At 38.6% G+C, this 26,078-nt stretch overlaps 1 protein-coding gene across 1 annotated transcript in view; it reads left to right on the top strand.

Moving 5' to 3' along the window:
* Positions 1-4,053: 4,053 nt before the first annotated feature.
* hpcal4 (hippocalcin like 4) overlaps positions 4,054-26,078 on the top strand; it is a 76,194-nt gene continuing 54,169 nt past the window's right edge. Inside the window, exon 1 of the mRNA XM_039739595.1 lies at positions 4,054-4,201. The gene's annotated coding sequence lies outside the window, so the exon portion shown is untranslated. The remainder of the gene's footprint in view (positions 4,202-26,078) is intronic.

A 26,078-nucleotide genomic window follows, 5' to 3' on the forward strand; every position in this document is an offset into this window, starting at 1 on the left:
AGCAATTACAGCCTGAATATGATGCCACAAGCTTGGCACACCTATCCTTGGCCAGTTTCGCCCATTCCTCTTTGCAGCACCTCTCAAGCTCCATCAGGTTGGATGGGAAGCGTCGGTGCACAGCCATTTTAAGATCTCTCCAGAGATGTTCAATCGGATTCAAGTCTGAGCTCTGGCTGGGCCACTCAAGGACATTCACAGAGTTGTCCTGAAGCCTCTCCTTTGATATGTTGGCTGTGTGCTTATGGTCGTTGTCCTGCTGAAAGATGAACCATCGCCCCAGTCTGAGTTCAAGAGCGCTCTGGAGCAGGTTTTCATCCAGGATGTCTCTGTACATTGCTGCAGTCATCTTTCCCTTTATCCTGACTAATATCCCAGTTCCTGCCGATGAAAAACATCCCCACACATGATGCTGCCACCACCATGCTTCACTGTAGGGATGGTATTGGCCTGGTGATGAGCGGTGCTTGGTTTCCTCCAAATGTGACGCCTGGCATTCACACCAAAAAGTTCAATCTTTGTCTCATCAGACCAGAGAAATTTGTTTCTCATGATCTGAGAGTCCTTCAGGTGCCTTTTGGCAAACTCCAGGCAGGCTGCCATGTTCCTTTTACTAAGGAGTGGCTTCCATCTGGCCACTCTACCATACAGGCCTGATTGGTGGATTGTTGCAGAGATGGTTGTCCTTCTGGAAGGTTCTCCTGTCTCCACAGAGGACCTCTGGAGCTCTGACAGAATGACCATCGGGTTCTCGGTCACCTCCCTGACTAAGGCCTTTCCCCCCCGATCTCTCAGTTTAGATGGCCGGCCAGTTTTAGGAAGAGTCCTGGTGGTTTTGAACTTCTTCCACTTATGGATGATGGAGGCCACTGTGCTCATTGGGACCTTCAAAACAGCAGAATTGTTTCTGTAACCTTCCCCAGATTTGTGCCTCGAAACAATCCTGTCTTGGAGGTCTACAGACAATTCCTTTGACTACATGCTTGGTTTGTGCTCTGACATGAACTGTCAACTGTGGGACCTTATATAGACAGGTGTGTGCCCTTCCAAATCATGTCCAATCAACTGAATTTACCACAGGTGGACTCCAATTAAGCTGCAGAAACATCTCAAAGATGATCAGGGGAAACAGGATGCACCTGAGCTCAATTTTGAGCTTCATGACAAAGGCTGTGAATACTTATGTACATGTGCTTTCTCAATTTTTTTATTTTTAATTAATTTGCAAAAACCTCCAGTAAACTTTTTTCACATTGTCATTATGGGGTGTTGTGTGTAGAATTCTGAGGAAAAAAAATTATTTAATCCATTTTGGAATAATGCTGTAATATAACAAAATGTGGAAAAAGTGATGCGCTGTGAATACTTTCCGGAAGCACTATATGTCATACCACAGTCACAAATAGGGAGAAAGTAATTTTGGGGTGCTTATGTGGAATCAGCGGGTTCAGAAAATGGATAGTCTTATAAAAATATTTTACAGCAGGGTTTTACTACTGCTAAAAGTATGCTGTGCTAAAACACCAACATTACTCTGCTATAGACAACATACAGTATCTATGGCTTATCTGTTCTAAATAAAAATTCCAAAAAAGCAAAACATAACATGTGTTACCTTAAGCACAACATGTTCTGAGATGTGGCTGGCTTGTCATCCCGGCCAATACCACCAGGCCGCCAGATGGAGCCCTCCCTGCAGTATGGAGGTGCCCCGAAGACCAGCAGGGAGTCATGGACTATGTAGTTTTTATACAAGACCCTGCTGAATACCACAGGGGCCGCAAGAGGGAGCTGCAGGGAGGACCAAAGACTTATTTGTGCCCTATGACCCGGAAGCTTGTCAAAGGAAGAGCGACAGGCTTCCGAGGTGAAGAAAAGAACATTTTACCTGACCCGGAAGTGATACTAGATCACATGGACTGGGGATTGAGAACATTTCTGGGTCAGGGTATTTAAAAGGACTATGGGAGCTCCCAGACGGCGAGCTGAGCTGGGTGGAAGGGTGGAGTGGAGGATTGATTTATTGTTATTTATTGTGAGTGTTTATGAATATAGTGGAGGAGAGGGTGCTTTGTGCACTGTGGAGATTTAATAAAGTCAAAGTTTGGACTTTTACCTGGTGTCTGGAGTCATGGACAGGGGTTCAAGGGAGCGATAGTGCCCCCTATCTGTCACAATGTTTAGAATTTAACTATATCTGTATTAATAATCCTCTAAATTAAAAGTTGAATTACCATCTTTAGTTCTGATTCCAGCTTCTGGATTTAAAAACCATGATTGCATGACATTTCTGGTGCAGGAGTCTATAGTGGAATCTCTGTAGCCACTAAGTGATAATTTACTAATTAGCTGCTTTGTTTTGCCTTTGGAGCTGCTACAAAATGCAAAATAAAGGTTACTCACCATAAAGTATGGTTTTCACATAGTGCAGCAAACAATAGCTAAGACTATTTGAGAAAATGCTGGTTGAAATTAATTTGTACCAAGTTTAATAAAAGGTGTGGGGCTCCTTCAAGCTGCATTATAGTGCCTAAGCTTAGAATAAGCCTATTGTCCATGTACTTAATTTCACAAATATTTCTTGTGTGGCATGGTGACACAGTGGCAGATTGTTAGCATAGGTCTAGGGTCATTGGCTTGAAGCCCACCCCTGGTCATTTCCATGAAGGATGTTTGTACATTCTCCTTCATGTCTCTGTGGGTTTCAGTGTGGGTGTGGACATGTGAAGGCACTACAAAGTATGCGTATAATCTAGGGATGTTTCCTGTTTTGTACAAATTGCTACTGGGATAAGCAATGACCCTGTGACCCAGAACCTGCAGGTCTAATATGGTTATGTTACATTACCATTGGTGTTATGGTGGTGAATTGGCTAGTGTTTTGCCTCCCACTTCCAGACTTAAAATCTTTCCTGGTCATTCTCTGTGTTAAAGCTTGCACATTCTCCTCTTTGCTACTGGCTGTTCCAGGATACACTGGTTTTCTCTTAAATCCTAGGGGGTTTATTGGCAACTGTAAGTTGCCCTGGAGTAACTCATTTAGGGAGTGTGTGTGACCCTGCTGTAGATTAGTATCCCAACCACTCTTGGTGTTCTGTTGCATGCCCTATGATACTGGGATAAGCTTATGGATGGAAGTGTCTCTAGAGAGCTGTGGAATAATTAGCATTACAGCCTTAGCCCTTCATAGACCTGGATTTAATATCTAGCATTGTTACTTCCTGTGCAAAATTTGCATATAATTAGAATGGTTTTCCCAAGGGAATTTATTCCTTCCCAGATTATAAATGTATATATGTCTTACATTAACATGTAAATCAAAATTTCCCTAATAACTGTGTTTGTCCGTCCTGGACGAGAATTATGCCCACTCCAGAATTACTCGTACCAGGATTGTGCGTAATGCAGGGCTGGCGGGTAAAAAAAGGCAACTACAATGGATAAACAGTTTTATAAGAAAATACGAAAACATATTGTCCGATGTATGCTGCAAACTCACTTACAAGGACGATGGCTAGAAGCTTTGTCCTTTTGAAGTCGAGGCAGTGAAGAACAGAAGAAAAGCTTAGTTTATTAAGTACCGGGAAATTCCTCAAGTAAAGATTTCAGTCGTATGAGTTCGGTTTCATGCTGCATCTGCTATTCCAAAAACAACAACTGTCAATGTAATTCATACCATGATGCAGAAATAAAACATGTATTGGTTCCAATTGCCAATGAACTGTGTACATTAGAAAAAAGATGCGAGCGTTTTTATAAAATTATGTGAAAAAACACAAACTCTGTAAAAGGTTCTGTTCGTTGTCGTTTTGTAATATATGCGTTATATAGATCATCTCGCTGCTCATGTGCGCTTGGCGCCCAGGATATTTTTGTACCTCCTACGCAAACACAACAGGTCCCCGGGTAACAATCACAACAGCGCTCGCGTGTGAGGGCGGGGCACAGAACTATGAGAGAGCACATTATTGACGAAAATTGTGACAGACAGGCGCTTTCTCCAATCGGATGATAGTACTGTTCCGAAGGGGAAAGTCGCACGCTAAAGAGCCTTACAGAGTTCCCATTCAGTACAGCTGGCCGGTAAATCTTCCTGACTGGCCAGCAGTCTACGGGGTAGAGGAAATAAATCCAGATCGTTTCGACACTGCTGAGATTTGAACTCTGAAACATCTCAAAAGAGGAACTGAAAAATTCTTTGGTGAGTTTAATTCGATATGAATATGTATTATTCGATGTGTTTCCATAGTGAACTGATTGTTAGATCATTTTGAACAGTGTAATTCTGAGTCGGCAGGTATGTGTACGCGTCTGTGTGGTTATTGTTTTATACATTGGTTTTTATATCACGTATGCACCAATAACCAGAGTTGCTTTTTTATTATATTTATTTCAGACAGGAAGCTCATTTTAAATGCATACACTATTATTTGTCTCACATAGAATAGATGCACATAATGAAACTGCAAGACGCAACTTGCCTGTGTGCAAACCTCATTGTCGTTCAGTTAATGCAATGCTATCGAAGCCTATTTTCAGCACTACACCTCGATGTGTGAAGCGAAGTCTTCGTGTATGCGTGACTTCTTGAGAGCTTGTGGGGGAAAACGAGCCTATTGGCATTGCATTAATATGTATATGGGAACATTTGTGTTTGTGTGTGCTCCCATAAACATTTTAATTTGAGTTTTCACATGACACATGCACATTTTGGCAGAATGTAAGGCAGATAATTTTTCCAAATATTCAGCAGTTTTGTAGAGATTGTTATGTAGATATTGTGTGAATGTGCGCAAACCATATATGTCCAGTACAATAAACGTCATGCATAGTTCATTTGAGCCGAATCAAACAATGCTGCCAGCTGCTTAACGTTTCGTTTCGATAATAACTAGAATCTACACTAGATATTAAGCTTTGTTCATCAACCATGTAAAACTTTGAATAACGAAACTGGCCTTAGTGGAAAGAAGTAAAGAAAAAGTCAGAAAGCTTTGATGATGACACTAATAGCTGGGAGGATTTAGATCCGGCAATAATAAAAGCAAAAGTAGCAGATATTGTCATTTTCCAAGGGTACGATATGCTCGGATTATTATATAAGCTTGATGAGCATTTTGCAAAGTACCTTAAAGAATTCATAGCTGTGTTTCGTCCTAAAGTGACTGGAAAGTTTGTCACTGCACCATATTTATTAATCTTGTCTTTTTGTTTGCAGTCAAGTGAACCTGGTTCTAGCTATAAATTTCAGAATTATAATTCGTTGTGCATTTTGAGTCTATGCAATATGTATTAAGCATATAGAGTATTGGTCTACATATACATTTATATCTGAATTATATTGAAGCTTTAATGTGTTTGTCAGATTTCTTTCTGTATAAATCAGTCTTCATTTAGTATAGTGCACAACACAACAGAATACAGTTTCTAGTGAGACACTTACCTGATAAGGGACTAACAGTCAGAATGCCATACCTCTAACTTTCTTTTTAGTTTCTTATTGTGGAAATATCTTTACTTATATTTTTCCTTGAGTACATTGTTTTTCAAATGTATCAAATCTGTGTATTTAAGTCTTAGATGAAGGTATGCATCCTGTAGACCTGAGACTCTTTTCATTTTTACTCATAGCAGTGAAGGGCAGACACAGAGGCACATGAGATGTACTCAGGGATGGCACCACCATTAAGGTGCATTAGGCATTCTCTTAGGGTGCAGATCATAAGGGTGGGGTGGAGGGCAGGGAACCCAGCTGCACAGGTTAGTTAACAGTCAGTTGGCGCACTAATAAGCTTAGCCTAGGGCACAAAAATAACCTTGCACCGGCACTGGCTGTGCCACTCACATAATTCTTAACAATGGCCACATGTTCATTGCAATAGGGTGATACTATTTTCATTCAATATATAGAGAATATCTCTTCTTACCCTTCATTTGGTGAAGACGTTGGAGGCAAAGTATTGAATCTAAGTCAGCAACTAAGACGGACAAGAGCAGGATCCACAGCACTCTGTGCCATGAAATATAACAGCAAATATTATAAATAATTTTACCAGGGTAAAGTATTAATGCCATAACATTTGGTGATACTAGTGTGTGATTTTTATATACAGGATAGCAAGATGCAGCCTAGGTTTGGAGGATATCCAGTTTAAAACCCAAGGGCTGCATCTCATCTGTTTGCAGGTGATATTGTCCTCATAACCTCATTATTCTGTGATTGAAATGGATTGCTGATAAGTATGATGCAGTTAGATTGAGCTTTAGCACCTCATAATCTAAGGTTATGATTCTATCCCAAAAAGGGTGTCTTGCTCATGGCAGAAATTAAAGGATACGATTCCTTGTTTTTGAAGAAGTTCAAGTACCTCGGTGGTCTTTCCCACTTGAGAGAGCAGATCTGATTGTGAGATTGATCAACTAAATTGCAACAGCTGCAATTTTGTGAATTTTATACCTGAGCATGATTTTGAAACAAGAGTTTAGTATATAGACAAAGCTATTAATTATTGGTCTGTATACATTTCCGTCCTCATCTAATGTTATATGCTCTGGGTGATGAGTAAAAGTGAGAGCACACAAGTACAAGTGGCTTAAATGAAGTTCCTTCATAGGGTTTCTAGGCTTACTCTCTGTGACAGCGTGAAGAGTTTGGCATTACAGGATGACCTCATTGTAGAACCACTGCTTTTCAAGATATGAAGGAAATCTGGGAGGACAGAAAGGCATGTGGAGTGACGATTTACCGCAGTCTTTAAAGGAGAACATATGGGGTAGAGTTGGAAAGCTTGGCTAAAGAAAGAAAAAACATTTCTGTCAGTGCCAATGGCACTGTAGGATTTGGTTTGTCTTTTTTGTTAATCTGGGTGGAATGGTGGCTCTGAGGCTAAGGATCTGTGCCAGCCATTGGAAAGTTGCTGTTTCAAATCCCATAGATGCCAGCTGTGACTCTGATTCGTTAGGCCCTTAAGCAAGCCCTTAACTTGCAATTGCTTCATCCTGGGTGTGACATTATTCTGCATCCAGCCCTGCAAGCAGGTCTTCCAACTTGCAGGAAAAACTTGGGGGTTGGTGGCAGGTTTGGCACTCCAACCACTGTAAAAAAACCTCACACTGTTCCAGTGTGGTGCTGAGGTGTCACCCACTGCACTCAGGTCCCAATCCAGGTGGTTTGTTGTGTTGGTGAGTGTGGCAATACGCTATCAGCACATGCTAAGAACCTCTCTCAATTTGCATTAATCCGGAACTTGGTGCTTTATTCCTTGTGATCATATCACTGTTTTTGAGCTTCATTGCATAAAGCTATATTTCTTTATGTGTTCTTTTTTTCTGCATTTATTATGAGTAGTGGTGGCCCTTCATAATAATATACTGTACATATATATTGTATAAGATACATTTTTTGAATATTTCTTCTACTATCTTAAAATTTATGAATACATTTCCCATGACATAGATTTTACCAGGAGTATTTTAAAATTATATACAGTAATTACCTTAAGTAAGCTCTTGGAACAGTGCAATCTGTTTGCTTATATGATGCTTATCTTTGTACCTGGAACATGTTCTTCCATTAAAGATGAATCAAAAAAGAAGTGGTATACAGTTTGACAAGCTACTAGCTTATACAGTGCATTTGGTTGAGTGGCACTTGCTCTAGGGAAGAGTGAGTTTTCAGTTAAGTTGAAAGCTTATGTGATGTACCTGGTTCAAGCATGCGTGTTTCAGTTTCAATTTTGTCCTGTTGTGGGATTCAATGACATTTGACGCTTTACTGCAATAGAAGTGTGCTAACCTGCAATGACTGAATCAAATCAATTACAGTCAAAGTGTCCACTAGCCCTTTAGACCTTTACTTACAGCAGTTCGTTTCTACTTGGTGTTCTCTGCTTCTCAGTTGAGTGAGATACATTGAAGTTGACTTTGAAGAGATCAAATAAGTTGTATCAAGGGCAAAACAGTGTAAATTAAAGCCACTTTTTGTACTAGATTTTGTACAATTGATTGTATAAACAAAAAAAATACAGTTAGGACACATAGAAAGGAATAATAAAATATACAGTTGACCCTTGACATACGACCGGCCTAACATGCGAACAACTTGATTTACGACCAACCTCTTGCGTTACGACTCGAATGCGGTCACGTGTATCCGCTTGTGCGATTGTAAACAGCCGAGAGCGTTCGTAAGCATCAGTCGGACCCCAGATACATGTGTTTGTGGACGTAATTTCGGTCAGTGCAGTGATTTATCTATATTTATAATTCACTAAGACCATGGCAAGCAAGACGCATAATTGTTAAGGAAGGAAGAGAAGGTAACAAAGGTAAAGAAAGTGATTGTTAAGAGATGTTAGCTAGCGGGCTGGCGCGGCACATGATGATGTCATCAGGCTGAGTCAGCACCGGCTTGCTTTGGAGTGTATTATTACAGCAGTTCACAACACGGCCAGCTTTGAACTGAGTGCTCGACTACTGTCATTATTAACTTGAGAAACAGCGATCACAATCGAAACGAAGAAAGAAATTGTGCGGAAATATGAGAGTGGCGTCCGTGACCGATGTCGCTAATATGTACAGCATGTCGAAATCCACCATCTCGACAATTTTACAAAGAAAAGATTTGCATAAGGAGGCTCCTTTTAAACAATAACCACCTTCCGTTTCATTCTTCTCCTTCTCTGTTCCTGCAGCCCAAAGATATCAAATTAAATGGTGAGTACAGTATAAAATTGTTGTTTCTGGTAGGCTAGGTACTTTTTATAACTTTTTGGTTAGTACATTAGAAAAAGTATTGGTGTTTTGGTAAATTATGCGCATTATACAACCCCATTTTTTATTATGAAAAGGTTAAGTAAGTGTTGCTGTGGGAGGTTCGGAGCGCATTATGGGTATTTCCATTATTTCTTATGGGAAAAATAGTCTTGACTTACAACCAACTTGAGTTACAACCAGCCCTCGCGAACGAATTGAGTTCGTAAGTCAAGGGTCCACTGTATATTCTAGATAAGTAGTAAATAAATATGGAAAGCAGTCAGCAAAAAATGCCTTTGTACCATGTTGGTACTGTCTTAGCACTAGAATTCTTGGTTCCAGTTAGGGTCTGTGTGAGTATTTCTCAAGATACTCTGCATATTGTCTTTCTTAATTCCTGCCTGCTAGGTTTTAAATTGTAAAAATTCAAGTGGAATGTAAGTCTTTAGTTTGTTCATTTTTTATAATCATAGACCACTTTCTTGGGTATCTATGATGACTTCCTGTCAGTTTCTTGCTGGGATAACCCGCTTCCTGTTGAATGGTGGTTGGCAAACACAATGAAGCAATCTGGACTGTTGTTCAGTTGTTCTCTCAAAAATCTTCCCAAACTGACCACACCATATGTTGCACAATTAGTGGAGTGTGACATGTCATCTAAAAACATGAAAAGGGATAGAAATATTTTCATGAAAATTATATTTTCAATTGCAAAGGTAAGTGTTCTCATGTTAATTTTATTTTGCTAGCTAGCATCATATACCATGCTGATTTATGAATGGAGCAATTTTCATTTTCTTTTGTTCTTTGTACGTGAATTATATGAAACATATTGAATATGGCGGTATGCTAAGATGCAGGTGTCGCAGATCATCATGTTTTGATGTTTATTCACTGTGGTTGTAATAATTTATGTTACTGAGTGCAAGTATTGAATATCAGTATTAGATTTACACTAGTGCTTGATTGGTGATTCCTTGTTAGGCACATAAGTCTTACAGTGAAGTTTTAATAAAGATTAATATTAAAAACTATTATATTAAAACACATGAGAATGCCTGATGGAGGACAAGCATAATCATGGTCTGTCAACATAACAGTGTCACACACTTCTTTCGTGTCTGTCTCTTGCATTTCAAGTTGCACATCAGAAACAACATGCCGAAAATCATCTCCCAGATGGCTGTCTGCTCAGTCATACACAGAAGGATGCCCTTAATTCCTTTCTCCCCAGTTGTTACACTTAAAGTGGGATGGGACAGTGCCAATTTTGAGACGCTTACAAAGTGCAGATAGAAGGGAGTAATTCTACATACAAAAGAGCTACCTCAACTAACATGAAATGCTGAGATATGGTTAGGTTTTGTAGCAGAACAAAAAGGAACACCACAAAAACTCTTCAACTTGGTTTTCAGACATTGTTGTGATATAACAGGATATGCCAGATCCCAGCAACCAAAAGTTTCTGAGTTTATGAACCTGAAAGTGTAGAAGTGGTCTATTGTGTAAATAATAGCCAGCTATCTGTCTTTTTTGCATTTCTGTCTCTACGAAGTCTTCTGCCTTTCAGCATTTTTGCCTAACCTGTGCAGAAGTGATTGACATCAGGTGCCAAAGATCCATTTTTGCCTTAAGCTCTAGAAGTCTATAAAAAGTTATGTTTGTTATGTTTAAAAAGTGCCTTCAGAACCCATTGCTCCTCTAGAAAATAAAATGAAAAGTCAGTACCTTGTAAGAGTGCATGGGCATGGTACGTCTCCATTGTTTCCAAGCATTTCTTTAGCTCCTAATGGCAGACATCAGAAAGCAGAGTATGGTATCTCTACAGCTATTTATTTTTCAGTAAAACTGAAAGAAGCTTGGTGTCTTAAATGCAGGATGGGTGGCTGCTATTGAAATGAAACTGGAAGCAAACAGAATCTGCTTCCCTTAAATAAGCAAATTAATTAATTCAGCTTGTGCAAGTACTAACCAACAGTATCCAAATTTACTAGGCAGAAAACCTCACTAACATCCTGGTTCTTTAAGCTGTGTGAAAAAGTAAACTATTCAATTAATCATCTTTTAGCCATATAGCATAATTAACACAATAAACCATCACATTGTGTTTTATAGGGTTGACAGCATTACAGTGCAATGTCAAATTAAATAATTAAAAAGTACAGTAATAAAAATCGATATATACACAGCAGATGCAAATACCAAACTTGTCTGCTGTGTTCAAAGTACGAAACTGTTCACTTGTAAAGGAGGAGGACAGATCTAAGCAGAATTAAGTATAGCAATTATTCAAGGATTTGAAGACACCACTACTTTAGTGATTAGTAGTGTCCCACCCACAAGAAACATGTTTCTAACAAATAATTTGCTCATTCTAGAGTTTCATGTATTGGGAGTTGAGTGTTAGATTACCTTTTATTAACATCTTTTTGAAGTCCATATTTCAAAAACTTGCAGTGGAGTTTGTATCATTTTTAGCCTTAAAGAGTTTCAGACAGTCTTCAGTTTATAGACTCAGTGTTGTCGTTGAGCTGTGACTACCATGGAATGTTACCCACTCACCAGGTGGACTTGGTGTTTCTCCCAAAGCTGCCACCAGTATAGACTGATGGCCTAAGGATTAAGTGAGTTCCCAGACAAGTAGAGTTTTTTCCAGTGAGCTCAAATATAGCAAATATATAACCATTTTTTACTCTGCACAGTCCATGAAAAGCAACAGTGATTAGAGATTTTCATTTTAATCAGTCTCTAAATAAGAGGTAAATTCTTGCTTACAAATTATTCTTTTTTAGACGGATAAATTTATAATTTCTCCCCAGGAGGAAATTTATTCTTTCATGTTTTCTGTGCTCACTATGTCAATTTAGACTTAATCAAAAGCCTTAAAGTTACTAGAATTTAAAATGTAGTATTACAACAAATAGGCCCACATATAGTAGGTGCTGATTAGTGTTTTTTATTATTCCTTAAACTGCAGGCAATTTCCTTTGAAAAGACTCAAGTGCCAGTGAAAGTGGATATCACATGGCATAGCACTGATGTTCATAACAGGTACCTTAAAGAAAGAGAACAGAGTTCTGTGAATTACAATTCTTGAACAGGTTTACTAAAATGTTCTAAAAAGTCCCAATAGCGAGCTCTTTCATGCTCTCAGGATAAATTTGGAATTGAGAAGTCTAATTAAACAATCTGTCTATGGATTATACAGGTTAGCCTAAAATTAATTTACTGGCTGCAATGAAAACCTGCAGGCAGTGCTCTCAGTGAACTGTACTTAGTAGCTTGGCACCAGAATCTAGCTCAGCACTTCTAGTGCAGTTAGTTCTTATATATCATGACTGAACAGCTACCTCTTAAGTGTCCCTAATAAAGCTATACAGATACATTTTGAATATTATGAAAATAGAATGAATATTTAATCCTGATAATATTAGTTGCAATTTGGTAAAATATCTTAGACAGCATTTCAGACCCTAGCAAAGTACCCCAGGCTTGTCAGCGCATCTGCACCTTCAAAATAAAGGTAGATTTCACATACTTATAATAGACTTATGGAGACAAATTTAAGCTGATGATCACAGCTTTGTTAGATTCTGCTTAGATATTTTTCCACTCATTGCCTGGTGAAGTTTCTTTTTCCTGAACTTTTTGCTTCCTATTGTCTGTATGTAGCATATAATTATTGAGAGATGAAGTACAATATATAGTACACATAGTGGCATCTGTATTGAAAAGATTCCATTCATTAAGCTATACTTATAATAATATTTTGTACAGAGCAACAAAAAAAAAATATATAAAAAATCTTATGTTCTTTCACAATAGGGTTAGAAGTGATATTAATATGGCATACTACAGCCATGAGGCACGTTTCCCCGAGGGTGATCCAGCTCACTGCTGGGGACCCGAGTGGCTGGACCAGGCCAAGGGGTCACCCACGTAACACCTGGCAGTGGCAGATAGAGGGTCATTTCCGGAGGGTGTGACTGGACCGTGCGTCTGCCTGGGGGGTTGCCAACCGGGATCCCGAGTTGTTTCGTCGTGTATTGAGTGCGACAACACACGCTCCCCAACTTGATACTTTCAGTTGAGTGTGAAAGATGCATGCTGAAAATACACAATTGATAAAGTGAACCCAGCTACCTTACTAGTTTGCTACAGGGAGCTGTAAATCCATCCAAATAGACTTTAAGATGTTTACAGCAGTTTTAAATTTATAAGAGTTTCTGTTGGTACACAGGTCAGCATCCGTCTCTTATGCAATGTCTTGGGTTATACAGACATAGCTATTCACCAGAGCAGTTAACCATGAAGCCTTTGGGTTGCTGCTGTCAACATTACCAACTTGAGGAAGTCTGTATGCTGAAGAGGGAAAAAGTAAAGTTAAGTACTGTCCATGATGAGTGGTGGCTCTGAGGCTAAGGATCTGTGTTGGTATCCAGAAGGTTGCAGGTTTGAATCCCTGTCACTGCCAAAAGAGTTTTTATTCTGCTGGGCCCTTGAGCAAGACCCTTAACCTGTAATTGCTCCAGGGGCTCTGTACAATGGCTGACCCTGCGCTCTGACCCCAAGGGGTATGCAAAAACTAACAAATTCCTAATACAAGAAATTGTATAAGGCGAAATAAATAACAAAACAAAAAAAAAAAAATGATGCCATGGTGCCTCGTACATTTTAACCAGTGCTCATTGATTATTTATATATACATGCATTTTCTGTAACAATTCCTGAAACCAACTTCTGACACAAAACATAAATATTTTTAAAGACTAAATAGTTTTAACTCCAAACATAACAAGATTACTTGTCCACCGTATGTGTGCACAACATCATTTGCATCTCTCTTGACAAGTGAAATGCAGAACATTACCAGACTGTGTGTACATCAAAGGCCTACAAGATTTCTTGGCCTTGAGTCCTGTCTGTCCAGGCACATTTGCCTTCAAAGAGCTCTTTCTCATTTTCTAAAACCTGATTTGTGTTTTCTAAAAAGCTATTTACAATCCCTTGAGAATATAACTCTAAATATAGAACAGTGCATCTAAACTTGACTCCACCTGACCTGCAGGTCTCTGTGGAGCATACATGGCAGATATCAGACAAAGTACCTTGTAGCCATTTCCATCTCTAGCTCTCCCTTCCTCCTCCCCTCTCTCTCTCTCTCTCTCTCTCTCTCTCTCTCTCTCTCTCTCATCCCTCCCCTTGCCTGCATTGCTATAGAAACAGAACCTGCTCCGACTTGGAGAGTTTAATTTAAAATGATATGGTGCTGGTCCTCGTGATGTGATTCAGCAGACAAGGAGGGAGGATAAATCTCCCTTAAGTGAGAGAACAGCACTGACAAGCAGATTTGGAGGCATATTGCATATAAAAGCATCCCAGAAACCCTCTGTAACTCTGATCTGGTCATATGTGCTGGGCATCCCAACCTATACACTGTAAAAGCCTAACTTTACTCTTGTGTCAGCTTAAAAGCTTCTGCATATCCTTGAAGGAACTACATAAAAAATTTAATTTTTCTTTTTCATGTGAGGTCTCAATTATCATTGTCTAAGAATTAATGAGACATATCGGTGCTGACTTTGGATAAGGCTAGATTGATCCATCTCGATGAACCACCATATTTGTAAAATTGGAAAAGGACTCTCAATATTCTCTTTATCAGTTCTGAGAATGCTGGTCCCAGAGAGCAGGAGACAGAGTGGAAGAAAAAGACTCTGCTATGCAGTGCAGCCTGTGTGTCTGTAATCAGTATTGATTCTGATTGAATTTTTAATTTTTTCTCTTTGGTTGAGTAATCTGAAGAAATTGTACACTTCTCTGTATAGACTCTGTGTGTGTGTGTGTGTGTGTGTGTATCAGAGAGAGAGAGAAAGAGAGGAAGGATGAATAACAGTGGACCATTGTTTTGGAGATAGCCAAAGCAGGAGAATTCTTTGTTTGGCATTTTATACATTATAGTTTAGAGAGAAAGAACACATGTAATGTAGAATTCTGGAGACGTAACATACACTCTATAGCCATTAGCAAGTAAACACTGTTTTATGTGCATGGCCTTTGTTGGTCAATAATGTATACAAGGCAAGGATATTTTCATTTTTCGCACATCTCACACTGCACTGAGGAATGCCTAATTCTTCCTTATTCTGGCATATGTGGTAAAGGCAGCTTTATACTAAGGCTGGATTCACTTTCTTCCTATGGTTGGCTTTGTACAATTGTAAAAGAAAATGGGTCTACAAGGAGGGAGGAAATACCATTCCAATGTTATCAGAGACAAACAAGACTAGGCTTCAGTTAGGAGAGGAAGTTAGTCTGCACCCCAACATTAACATATTGGTTTTATCTTAAACATGTCTATCTTGTTCATCTGGAGAATTCAAGTTCCATACCCAGTTGAACTATCTGTGTTTCATTGATTTTCTAGTATCTTTGTGTATTTTATATTTGAATTCTATTTTCTTCCCACAAATTAGACAGATTGGATTAATTCACAACTTTAAATTGACATGGGATCAAATAGAGATTGTCTCATTCTTACAAAGATGCCATACAGAGAGATCTCAAACAAAAGATCATTGGGCATAAAAAAAGCATAACATGATATGACATAACACAACATTCTCCAGCCTGCTCAAACCAATTAACCGTCATGGTGGATCCTGTACTGATAGTACTTGGTAGAAAGTAGGAAACCATCCTAGATAGGTTGCCAGCCTATTGTGGGGACCACTCATGTACACCCCCACACTCAAACGGGAACAATTTACAATTACCAGTCAACCTAACCTACACATCTTTGGGAATGTGGTGGGAGACTGGACCACCTGGGGGAAAGCCGAAATAGAGAATGATATATTTGGATACTAGGTCTGTAGAACATCCATTCATTAATTGTGTAAGCCTGCTTTGTTTATTGCTGGGTCAGAACCTATTCTCAAAGTAGACCCAAATTACCCAAGATAAAATAGTAGTCTAGGGCAGGACAAACTCATGTGTGCACTTTCACTCATTCATTCTAATTAAAAATAAATAGTTAACCTAGGAAAATGAAAATAAAATATATGAGGATCCAGAAAAAATGTAGTAAATCCACATGCACAGTGGCAGAATTTAAAACCACACCCCAAGAGCTTTAATGTAGTAATGCTTTTATTGTTTATTTAATTTTAGATATAAAAGACACAGATCTTTTTGTTTCCTCAACAGTGTTTGTTTCTGAGTATGGCACTCACTGAGCACCCCAGGTTCACCTGAATCTAAAAAAATGATAAACACTTTTTTTTCTTCTAGTAGTCCTATGAAAGTACAGAGATGATTAGGCTGCAACAAGTGTTTTTACCGGGATCCAGAAGTGTTTCAGAGAATCAATGGAGTCTGTCAGTTTGACAGACATTTCTGATAGGTGATGTGACAGGTTATAGTGGCCAAAAGACATAAAACTAAGTCTAGTTATGGACTGTTCTCAATCAAGGCTAAAGACACAAACAGTGCATGAAAATAAACACTTGAACTGTTCCAACCTGAAAAGGCGCTATAGTTGAAGGTTTAAGCAGCCAGAGCCTTCTTCAACAAGATTTGATGCAAGACAGGAACTAACCCTGAATAGGAGGTATGTCCAATACAGAGCAGCACACAGCCATAATGGGCTAATTTAGAACTGTCTATTAACCTAAAATATGCACTTAGTTTTGGAATTTCCAGGGGAAACCTGAAGAAAGAACATGCATACTCCATACAGGCTGTTGGAGACCAAGATTCAAACCCAAACCCTGGCACAGCAGAATCTAAATTCTGAAAGAAAAAAAATAACTATCTAACTGACTCTCTATTTCATAACTGCTGTAATAAAGTAGACTGGAGGCAGAAAAAGGTTTGGGGATGACCACCCCGTATACTGTGATATATGCAACAAAATAAACACGTCTTTACAGACAGGAGTCCACAACTGAACTGACTAACATTGTGATGGCTGTTCTATTTATATGGAGTAGATAGAAACAGGTGGGATATCATGGACCGGGACCAGAAGTGAGGTCATCAGGAGGCAGGATTTGTAGCCTGGAAGTGACCTTACTGGGAGGGTTCTTCAGCTGGTCTGCAGAGAGACAAAGGGAGAAAGCATCAGATGACAGCACCAATCCCTGGTTCAGCTGAGAAAAGACATTATTTGAGCCTGTAAACTGTCTCCCATATGCATGTGTGTGACACTGCTTATAAGCAGCAAAGATTTCTATCCCATAACACATTTACACATCTGCATTCTGACAATGGACATTTCTTCATGAGAAAATTACACCTAAATAGTATTACACAAGTTTTAAAGTGCATGTATAATGTGCATATTCCAAATTAAGAGCAAGAACCTGGTTTTAAATAGCATTTCCAGTAATCTCTCATATGTGTTGGAACATGTGATCTATGTTTTGGGTCATCACAGAAATTCAAGCCAAAAAGGAATCCTAGATGGGGTGTTAGTCCATTGCAGGACACCCTCTCACACACCACCCACACTCATTTATTAAAAGCAAAATAAATAACATTCACACTTTTGGAAGGATTAAGGAATGCTAGAGTATCACAAGGGAAACCAGACAAACACAGAGAGAAAAGAAATACTTCATTTGGACAATAGCATGGCTGGGATTCAGACACAGTTCTCCTGAGCAGTGAGGCAACAGCCACTCCTTACACTGTGTTTGCATAAAAGTAAAATAAGATTTTTGAATACAAATCAAGTTTACAGTGTTGCCAACTGAAAGTGCAGTTATCATTAAGTGATACTGAAGAAATGATGAAACACACTGAATTGTTAAAACCTTTAATAAGTTTCAACAGTGATACTAAGGCTTTCTTGTCAACCATGACTTCAAAAGCAGTTCCAAGAACAAAAAGACCTATTATTTTGCTATAAGGGCCAGAGGTTTACTTTTAAACTTCTCACTATCAAAGACAGAAAGTGGTGTGGTAGAACAATGGTTAGCACTGCTTCCTCATGGATCCCTCTTCTTGTTTTTAGATCCTATGCCTGGTCATTGTTTGTTGAGAGATTGTTAAACTTTCACAAACATTGGTAAATTGTGCAACCACACCTCCCAAAGATATGCAGGATATGTAAATAGTGACTGAAAGCTGTCAGAGTGTGGATGTGTGTATCAGTGGCCTCTATGATGCACTGTCCCCTCATCCAGGGCAGTTTCCTACCTTATACCCAGTTCTGTCAGGATATGTTCCAGCCCTCTGCAAGATAATACTGTTCAGGCTTGGTATACTAATAAGTCTCAAATTTCCTACACTGATGTTAATGAAAGTTAATGTTATACCAAAGCAATCAGGTGAACACATTTATGAAAATGAAGTAATTGTCACAGTCTTTGTCACATCTTTGCTTGTCACCATCTTTTATGCCTATGCCTTTCACCAGAAATGTTTTTTTCTTTAATCTAATTAAACAAAATAAATACTGGGCTCAGTCTTAGGATGGGTTTGTCAATGCTCTGCTTCTAGTGTGCCTGTTTTGTTTCTCTACAAAGCCACATTCTGAATTAACAATTCTTGTTTGAATTCGACTTTGTGTAATTATTAAATAATTTAACGGATGATACTGGACAGAAAAGCAAAAACCAGACTTATCTCAAAGCATCTTTTTTCTACTGCTATGTAGATGGTGGTGTTGATAGATTCAATTTATGAGGTTACTTTTCTTTCTCTCTGGAGATGCACAGGGACCATTCAGAGTGTAAAGTAGTATACTTCAGTGACTAGTGATACCATGAAATTATACAGATCACATCAGTGCTTAAATTGATAATTCTCGAGCAGAGAAGAGGCAACCCATGTGGGATTTCCTGAATGTTACTTTGTGTTGTTTGTAAACTCAAAGAGCACAGCAGCATATTCAAAATCAATACTTATCTTTATTTATTCATATAATCTCAGCAATGCTTTGTCTATCACACCTGCAGAGGATTGGTGCCAGCTCTCAAATTGTTTTTCATGTCTTTTTCTATAAATAATAAGTGATGATGGTGGAAGGAACTGGGTGAGCTTGACTGTGGAGCACCACAGCGAGAACACCAGGATTTTACTTGTCTGTCTACATGGAAGAATTTTACGTCGCACAAAACAAAATCTTTGTGACCTGCCTTTCCACTGACATAGCAACAACATGTTATGATGTTTCTAAATTAGCAGTCTGGAAGAAATACTCTCAGGGTGGAAGATTTTTCCATGAGAATAGAAATCCATGCTAACATTCATGACCTTTTGAAGCAGAGCTGCATGTTCATTGGAAAGTGAGTGCCAATTTGACTAATCTGAATAATTTTTATGGAACCAGGTTTCTGTTGCTTCCACTTTCTTGGAGTGTATCTAAATATGTGTATATGTACTGTATATATTGTGAAATTGTCCTTCTAGTAATTCTCCATACCTATGGCAGAGAATTTCACACAAATGCAAAAGTATTAAAGAAAAAATTATCTCTACGAGGCCTTCCAGGACAAGCTTGTTTTTGTCCCTCTCTCTGATAAAGTGACTCAACTACATGTTTCCCCTCTCTTTTATGAACATGGCATTGTGAGGTAGCAGGTCTATGGCACATTTTAAATAAATAGATATGCTTAGGTTTTCAGGTTTGGCATACTGTATGTAGCATGTGTACACATGCAAGATTGACCTGTTCCCTCATTAGTGCTGGAGCCATGATTGCCGCACCTGCATCCTATAAGGTTTTAAAAGAGAGCTGAGGTTCCAAAAATCTGGGTACACAAAGACAAACAATAGAACTGTGAGAGAGCAAAGTATCAGGTACCTGGGACAAGCCAGTTTGAGAGAGAATGAGGCACATAGGCGGATGAGTGTTCAGCAGTCCTTGGGGTGATTCATTCCCAGCTGAATTTCTGAAGGAGAGGGTAGAATACTGGAGTCCTTCCTAAGGATCAAAAAAGACACTAAGAGTGTATGGGGGCTGGCTCTGAGCGGTTCAGTCAGATGCCCACGGAGGAGCCAAGATGAGAGTTGGAATTAAGGGCCGCATTTACTGGTGCCTCCACTAATTGCAAGACCTATTGTGGTGAGTTGGGGTGACAAGGGAGCAGAGGAAGTGCTGGACTCAGAAAGGTGGGAAAAAAAGAGAGAACCTGATTACTGTGAGCTTTTATTCTGGTTTTATTATTGATTTATTGGATTTTAACTCACAGACTTTCACAGATATATTTTATTTGTTGAAGATTTCGGCACTGCACTTTGACACTACTGTTTGTATTAAATAAAAGCACTATACACTTTGCAACAATCCTTTGTGTATGTCCTCATTGGCCTGGCTTATCCTCAGGTACATAATCAGCGGATCTGGATTAAAGAGGAAGTGGATTGTCATAAGCATCTTCCTTCACCCTAACTGCTCACCAAACTCTACAGTCACAGTGGCCCTTGACCTCTAGTATACCTAAAGGTGATGTTTCTGGTGTAGTTTTTTAAAAAGGGCTCCTTGGTCATATTTTTCTATCCTAAGATAATATATTTTCATAACACCTTATGGGCTGAAGGCTGTTAACTGACCTCTTGCCATTTCCCACCATTAAAATGGCAGCATGGTTCCTCATCTGCCAACTTGGCACCATAGGCTCCCTCTTATTAGAGAGGAGGTATTTTCGTAAATCTGTGGCACCTGATGGGTCTACTGACTTGTAGCATCTAAAGAGAATATTACCGATTTACTTTTAAGTTGTAGATTTTTCCTTTTTAATGTACTATATTGCTACCTGGCTATGGGTACGTTCACATGGTCTTTAAAGACCCCCTAAATTATTCTTCTTCCTATCCTTGAAAGTCACCTTAAATACCTATTGAGAATGCAACTTTTTTTCTTCTTTCACTTATGGGCCTGTAGCACTTTCTTCCTGTCTTGTGCCATGCTTTTCTGCCTGGTTAACCCCATTTGCCAACCAGGAAACCCATCATTATATGAACTCAATGTCTACCTTATTTAGATACACAAGCTTATTAACACAAAGAGCCTGCTCCTCAGAACAGCCAATAACGCGGCTACAACTCATTATATACAGTACGTAAACACAGTCAAGAGGTTTACTTGTTTGACTAAACATTAGAATTGGCAAGACGAGTGATGTAAGCAACACAGACGGTAATATGATTATTGAAGTCTGACTTGTTTGGCGTACTAGAAACGTCTCTCTCTTTTTTATTTAAACACACTACAATCTTACGTTTACAGAGAATGGCAGAAAAAAAAAACATCCAGTGAGTGTCAGTTCTATGGGTAAAGACACTTTGTTAAAGAGAGACGTCAGAGGAGAATAGCCACAACTACTCAAATAGCTCTTTGCAACAGTGGTGTACAGAAGAGCATCTAAGTGTACTGTATATCTGACGTAGAAGCTGATCTGCTACAGTAGAAAATATCACTAATAGGTTTCAGCTCTGTCAACTAAGAACAGAAAGAAAGGTACAGTAGGCATATAATCATCAAAACTGAACAACTAAATATTACCAAAATGTTTTCTTGATCTGACAGTCATTGATTTCTGCTATACCAGCAGATTCTACAGACAGAATTTTGGAAAAAGTTTAACTACACCCATCCCTCCTGTTTTTTATCAATCAAAATTAATCAAAATCTTTATCTTTATTGTCATTGTAGCAATGAATTTTTTTTTGAGTCAAAAGTACAGACTACTTGTGTTTGCAGTGTAATGGTGTATATACTGAGGTATAAAAGACTGCTTGGGATACTTGCCAAACCAAAAAAAAGAACTAGGAGGTTTCTTCCAGCACAGCCTTGCAGAAATATTTTTTCATGGTCTTTTTCTTCAATGACTAAAGGCCTACTTTTAGTATCTAGGAGGCCTTCCTGCCTTCTCAGTCTTCATGCAGGCCTTAGAGCTTCCAAAGTGACTTCTCACAATGAATTTTTATCTCTTGAGTGGTTGGTACACAGTATTTTGGCTTTTATATATGTTTACAGGGCAGTAATGAGTAGATAAAGCCAAATCAATGTTGCTTAGCCTTTTTTTTGAGTTTCTTTGCAGGGACATGCAGTGGCATTTCAAAGCGGTTTTAGGATTTACATATTTCCAGATTTTTCCTAAAGAGAAAATAGAATTTAAGGCATCTGTATCATCATAGTAATTTCACCTGAATTCCCAGAGGATCCAAAAAGGAAACAGCAGAGCAAGCTGTTACTATATATAGTATTTTTTATCAACTTAATTAGTCATTTATCTCTGGGAGTCAGGAATTAATATGACTAAGAATGGATCCATCATTCTCTAATTTTCAAGCTCATTCTCCAAGTTTATGCATGTCAGTGCAAAAGGACTATGCAAAGGATTATGAGGTTGACCAGAATTTGAAAAGGTTGCAACAGAGTGGCATAGCACAGGGGAAGAGCGCAATGTCAGACCAAAAGAGAGAGGAAAAAACTGTTAAAAAATTAACATACCAGTGTATGAAGAAAGACACAGCTGGTCAATCGGTAAGCCCTGCAGATGTTTTTAGCACAGAAGAACTGGTTTACCCTAAAGGCGCCAGAGAAAAGTGAGACCATAGATGCCCTGTAGAGGTCAAATGATGGTAAGGACACTAGGCCAGAAAATGTGGGATCATAATGCCCATTTAAATGTAATGGTGAGGAAAACTGTCAGGGAGAATGTCATTTACCATCAATGTTTTTGGTACCAGCACATGATCCCTTAACACTAGAATCCTTTAACACTAGTCTACAAAAATATCCGTAATGCCAGGCCACTTTAAATTCCCTTGCACCACCTAATCAGTGTCTTTGTTTTACAAATGTGTCAATCAGCAAAAGCAGCAAGCAGCCTGCTCACTCATCCCCAACCAAGGCAGCTTAAGTCAGATGCAAAATTCTCACAGCTGAATTCTGGGAGTTAGGTGTCTCTAATTGAATAGGGTAAATTTATATATCATTATTCGAAATACATACATTTCATGTGTGTTCCACATCTATAATGTTCTGTGTAAAAGTAGTATAACAGGAAACGCAAGGCAATAAATGTTGAACACATAACTAAAACAAACTTTTTTCATGTTCTAGTAGTATCGACAACATGTTGATGTGAAGGTATAATGTATGAAGACTGAAATCCAGATATTTAATAAACAACACAAGTGTGATTTTATTCAAGAATATAACTGAAGAAAAAAATGATTCTATGTGTAAAAACCAAATCTCAAATATCAATCAACACAAAGTGGACATGTCTGCTTGGCTGGTGCAGAGGTAAGACCCACAGTCTCATAATGGTTGCTGGTTCAATCCCAGGTGCTCACCGTATTTACCGTTTTCAGTAGTTAGCTGCTATTATTACTACCATTATACAATAAAAATATACATTTGATTTGAGTCTGTAACACCCGGTGTAAATTTACTACTTGTAAAACTTGTTTTTTTTTTTTTATTATTCAGTTTTATTTTCTCAGTGACGTTCACATGGTACAACGAACTTGCCTGTCCCTCTCTAAGATGATGGCATTTATCTCCATTCTTTTCACAAGAGCAGTGATGACCACAGTTGGTGCTATGGTTGATGCCTGATCAGAACTATTTGTTGTACCAGCAATCAAAGATACAATGCCCTGTGACCGCTATCAGACTATCGTGCGGCATTTGTGCTTTGACAACAAAGACACCCGTGCAGTACATGTGAAAAACAACAGATTTGCTGTTATCCTGGACAACATTTTGTTGAGAACTGTATTTTGAGTTACAACCCAGGGCAACATATTACCATTGATGAGCAACTGTTTCCAACCAAGGTCCATTTTTTCTTGCAATACATCTCAACCAAGCCTGACAAATTTGGCATAAAGCTTTGGATTGCGGCACATTTGGAGACAAAGTACATGTGCGATGCCATTCCTTATTTAGAAAAAGATTCCAGTCGTTCCACGGGACAAAGACTTTCCGAGACTGTGGTCATAAAGCTTATGGAGCTGTTTCTGGATAAAGGCATAACTGTAACAAACAACTTCTTCACATCACTTATGCTGGCTAATAGACTGCTGCACCACAGCACAAATCTACTTGGCACCATAAATAAAGTGGGACAGGAACTTTCACCTACAGCTAAACTCACTTCAGTATGCAAGCAATTCTCCACGCTAGTGTTTAGATCTATCAGTGCCATGCTATATGTGTCCAAAAAGAAATCTGTCTGCATTCTCTGTAACATGCACCTTAATGTATAGGCTGGGCAAGATCGGGGCAAAAAAAATGTCAACTCATGTTCAAATGTCATAGCGTTTTCAAATGATAACCTTTCCATGCATGGATGTGTGTGTGCATGCGTAAGAGAGGCAGAGATAGATTTGATGTCATTCAAGTGATTTCTGGAACATAAACATTTCTGCAAAGGTATAATAAAACAAATGTGCTTTTATTCAAGTGACAAGAAGATACCAAGAAGACATGATTCATTAGCGTTTGTGTGTCTGCGTATATCCCTTAAGCAATATCTTTTACAAGTAGCAAAAATTTACACCAGGTGTTACAGATTCAAATGAAATGCATCTGAATATAAAAAAATGTTTTTATTATATAATAGTAATAATAGCAGCTCACTACTCAAAACGGCATATGCAGAGAGAACCTGGGATCGAACCTGCAAATGTTTGATTACTAGACAGCAGTTCTTACCTCTGCACCAGCCAATTGGACATATCTAGTTTGTGTCAGTTGAATTTGGTCTACGGTTTTTACACATTGACAGCAACATGAAAATTGAAAAATTTCTTTTTCTTCAGTTATATTCTTATATAAAAATACACTTGTTTTGTTATACCTTTTGTGAAATATTTGATATTTGGACTTCAGTCTTCATGCATTATACACCTCACATAAACATGTCATTATTACCATAACATGAAAAAAGTTTCTGTTTTAGTTATGTGTTCATCATTTATTGCCTTGCATTTCCTGTCATCCTACATTTACACAGATTGCTGTAGACACGGAACACACATGAAATGTATGTGTTCCAAATAAATATATTTTTTACACTATACAATTCGAGACACCTACCTCCCAGCAAAAGAGAGTTATGTTGTGAGAAGTTTGCATCTGACTTGACTTCAGTTGCCTCAGTGGGGAATGGGATAGCAGGCTGCTTGTGCTGATTGGCACATTTGCAAAACAAATACTCTGATGAAGAAGTGAGAGGGAATTTAAGGTGGCCGGGCATTACGAATATTTTCATAGGCTTCAGGAATTCTGGTGTTAATGAGAAAAATGGAACTGTATTGCTATTTTAAGATATGAAGTCTGGGGACAATGTCAGAATCCAGTTAATTTTAGGCCAACATAGTGTTCAACTATGGAGGACTATTTCGGACAAAATAAAATAAATAAATAAAGGCGCAAATAAATAAAAGTATTGTGAAATGTGAGCATAAATAAATAAATGTATCATGAAATGAAGCCTTAATAAATAAATGTATTATGAAATGAGAGCATAAATAAATAAATGTGTCACAAAATGTTTTTCGTTGCTTATTTATTTATTTCATTTTGTCCGTAACATTCCTGCAAACTGTCATGAAATACGACTTGAAATAAAACTGTCACTTTCACTTGTCAAAGTTGAGAGGGTGGGCTCTAACACGCCCTCTAGTTACTGATTGGTGAATCGATAGCACAAGAATTAATTAGAAAAATATTTACTACTGCCGATGAAATGGATTCTGCCAAAGATATTACATATTTCAGAGAGAGAATTGAAGGTTTATCGGAAGAAATTACAATGTTGGCGGCCCTTTTAGACTCCGATATAGATTAAACTATTTTTGAAATTATCGAAGAACAGGTGACTATACTACACTCCAGTTCAGGTGATGCAGTACCCTGCTCTGGACGCCCATCCTTTGGCATTCCAGCTGAGTCAATAGAACACCTTCTGTTATGCGGATTAAAAGTACGACAGATTGTAGATCTATATGGTGTATCAGAGAAGACAATCACAAGGCGAATGAGCCAGTTTGATATACGGTAAGCTGCAACGGCTGTATTAGTTTAGGTACTTTGACATGGAATGCCCAAAGCAGCTCCAACTAATATTTTGAACTGAGTATTTCTCCCTTGTTTTACAAGTATAAAGTCAGGTGCATATTCACAGCTACTTTTTCAAACAACTCTACAGCTCTGATCAGTGGCAAAGTTGTTCAGTTCAAAATATTAGTTGTAGTGGAGAGGAATGAAGGTCAGCAGGAACAAGACAGAATACAGCTGTGTAAATGAGAGGGAGGTCAGTAGAATGGTGTGGATACAGGGAGTAGAGTTGGCG

This window comes from Polypterus senegalus, chromosome 17 (assembly GCF_016835505.1).
Source record: "Polypterus senegalus isolate Bchr_013 chromosome 17, ASM1683550v1, whole genome shotgun sequence".
Lineage (NCBI taxonomy): Eukaryota > Metazoa > Chordata > Cladistia > Polypteriformes > Polypteridae > Polypterus > Polypterus senegalus.